Raw genomic sequence first — 3,855 nt, forward strand, 5'->3', positions numbered from 1 at the left:
AACTGACTCCTTTAAATAATTTATGTTCAAATCCTTTAAAATTATCATAATTGTGGACTAGGGTGATGACGACTCTCATCCCCAAAGAGTTGCCACAATAAACCTTTTGGCTGAGTCAAATGGACATTATGCATGTTCTGCTAATGTATGAATTCGTTTATTTATTCTTTTTATTTAATGTGTATGTAGTGATGTAATTCTAGCTATGTCGTGGCAGTAATATATTTCTATATTGGGTCTGGGTACAATTATACTCTTAAAACTGTTTAGACAAATAATCTTGATAAATCATTAATCTTTAACTCTGTAAGTTCTCTAAAACTTTAATCTCTATAACTGGGTAAGTTCTTCCATTTCTCTGAATCCACGCTTTTCTATCGATCATTCCTTTGTGTCTTTATCGTATGACTTCGATGGCATTTTCATATCGTACGATGCTTGATACACTAGCTTTGTCCTCGAGTCGTACAAATACTAATTATCTAATTCGCATGTAATAACATAAAACAATTACAACATGTCTATATTATACTAATATGCCAAGCACATATTCATATATTAAATCTAAACGTAAAAGCGGCATATCAACACTTAAGCGAAGCATCTCAACATAAGCCAAACATCTAGGCATAAACGGAATATCTATGTATGCATATTTCGTCAAACAACCCTATCGAACGTATAAACAAACCCGCATCCTAGAGGAGAGTTAAATGTTTTAAAAATCAAATGAAAACTGATCAAAGACATGACTCGAATCTTATATGTTGCAGTAGTTCCTAGGTAGACTGACACAAAAAGCAATGGTATCGTGGACCAACTGATCTGATACCAACTTTGTCACAACCCAAAGTCGAGGGCCGAGACCGGCGCTAGGGAACGAGAGTGGTTACTCCGGAACCCGTAGCAAGCCTAAAAACGAGTAGAAATTTTTCGCAAATCAAACATATATTCATATGTAAAACGTTTCCGAAAACTTCTTTAAATAATACAATTATTAATATCAACATATCAAAATCACTTTCTGAAAATCGATGCGAAATGAGCGTATAAACAAGGGTCTTACAAAGCGATATCTCATATCTAGCATTGTCCTGTTTCAAACCATACATTTTCAAAAATGTAACCGATTCCATTCAAAGGCAATTGGTAAAAATATCAAACGGATGAAAAACACAGCATTATAAAACCATGTATACATATTTCATAAAATCAGAGTTAACAACAAAAGACCGTTCGATATAAACATCTTCTAGGTATGACATCTACTGACTACTGCAGCACCATGAATTGAAGCGTACTTCAATACATACTTCAAGTATTACAGACTTTCGGAACAAGAAAAAAATGTCATCTGTTCCAAATACTATCACCTGATATAAAACACTATTGGGGGATCAAACGACGCTGAGTGAGTTCATAAAATACTGAAGATAATTAATAAAAACAAAATACATTTTTATGCATCCAAATATGTAACTGAATGAAACCCTAAGTTCCTTATGTTTCTTTGTTATTATATTTTTCGATTACATTTATATCTTTTACTTATACGATCGATGCTTAGTTATTAGTCCCAAGTCTCGATATAGTTCAACCGAGTTAACTGGGGAGATACAGGTCCTGAGATAGTTCAATCGAGTTAACTGGGGAGATACAGGTCCTGAGATAGTTCCACCGTGTTAACCTTGTATCTCGATTAATGTAGTCCCGATATAATTCATCCGAGTTAACTAGCATTAATCATTTACTAATGCAGTCCCGAGATAGTTCAACCGAGTTAAACTAGCACTAGTCCACCTACTATATATACATGTTTTTTTTACAGCAATTGAGTTAATTCTCTCTACTTTCCTCTTTAACGAATTTTTTCCTCTCCCCTCTCTCTCAAATGGAAAACCCTAGCCGTCAAGCGTTTCTCCTCTTGTTTTCGCTTCGGCTGCCGTCAATGGTTTATTTTTGCCGTTGACGGTAGCCATTTCTTTTTTATTGCTTTAGAATAAAATAAATGACCGACTCTTTTTCATCTTTTTCATTTTGGTTGGTAAATCTATCGACGAGGCGCATCAATTTCAATAAATAAAAAAATCAGAGATGGATCAAGACCTTTCAAGATTGAAGATGAAATCGTTATAGGTTATATTAGTTTTTTTAATAACTATTTTACGGCGATTGTCTTTCTTTTTGAAAGTTTTGCTGTTCTTTCTATATGAAAGATTTGTTGTTTTCTTTATGAAGAGTTTGTGAGTGTTATGTTAGACAGAAAATGATTGGATCTTATTGTGTTAGAGCAGTTATGTAATTTTGATTTTATTTTGTAAGGCGATCTGCGAATCAAGGTTTATATCTTGTTCCATGTCAGGTCATTAGAAACGGTTATACCCTTTCTGAATTCTTACACCTGTAACTGCTCTTTATTATTAATGGAAGATTATTCGATTGTCAAAAAAAAAAACTAGCACTAGTCGATTTAACGAATATTTTTATAGCTTCATATCTTATTGAGTATTGTTTTTTTTTATGTATATTAAGTTTATTATGACTGGTTTACACACAGTTCTATTGTTGCCCAATAGATAGCTTGTTTGATCGGATCTATAAAAGGATTTTAAAATATTTAAATACAATAAAATAATTTAAATAAAGCACTATATAAAATAATGCAAGTATTCAAAATCAAAAATACTAATAACTCACCACTTGCTATCCCTAGTTTCTAAACCAAATAACGATACGTCACGCTCCTCGAGTCTCTGGTCCTGTCGGTAGTTGCCTCGCCGGATCTACAGAAATACGATAACTAAACTTAATTAGAACAGATTCTAATCTAGAGGCGTTCTAGCTATAAAATACTTAGCGAATAAATTTATTTGTATCGCCTCAGAATGAGTTGATAACCGTTTAGAAATATAATTCCGTTTAATAAATAACATTAATCCTAATGTTATTTATTAGCTATCCAATTTAGATAAATTAAAATAATTATCGAGCAACATGGATTATTAATTTAATAAATCAATTTTTCTTAATTTTAATTAATCTTGGCTTAAAACGTTAATTAATTAACCGAATAATTAACGAGCTAACATTTCGTTAGCTATAACGAGCTTTTCCAAAACTAGTTAGCTAGTCGATTTTGGGCTATTTAAACGTTTAGTTAAAATAGCATGTTGGCTAAACAAATGTGATATTCCTATAGTCCGTAACTACGTCTACAACTATTATTTAAGTTCTAAATTGAAATTATCGTCCTAAGGTGTCGTAAATAGGTCCTGAAGTTGATTCTTCAAAACTGACATTTTATGGCTGCAAAACAGTCCACTATGGCTGTTGTTTTGGGATTAGAAACAGAGCACGTAAACTGGTCAAAATCCAAAACAAATTTGACATTCTTATACTCCACAATCCCATCTACAACTTCTGTTCAGACTTTAACTAGATTTTATATTTCCTTTGCTCACAATAAAATCCTAAAGTTGGCTCCTTAACATGTTATAACCATTTTCCGTAACTCTTTAACTTTGGCTCATTTTCAAACTTCAACAACTACTAATCTAGCTAAACAATGATTTGATTAATTTATCCAAAATTAATCTATATAACTCCGTCTTTGTATCCCAATCGTTTCCAATTGAAAATCGTTATGACCGGGGGTTCGTTTTTATTTGTGAACTAGCCTTCCTAGCAAGCATTATATCATTTTCTGTTTTATCACTTCTAACTTGATAACTTCATCAATCAAAATTAAGCATTTTCGATTATGAAAATCTTATTAAACTCTCAAAATATTATCTCAGTATATCCATTACGCCCTACCAATTAAAGTTTAACAAAAATTATCGCCCAAAGGCATCC

This window comes from Mercurialis annua, linkage group LG6 (assembly GCF_937616625.2).
Source record: "Mercurialis annua linkage group LG6, ddMerAnnu1.2, whole genome shotgun sequence".
Taxonomy (NCBI): domain Eukaryota; kingdom Viridiplantae; phylum Streptophyta; class Magnoliopsida; order Malpighiales; family Euphorbiaceae; genus Mercurialis; species Mercurialis annua.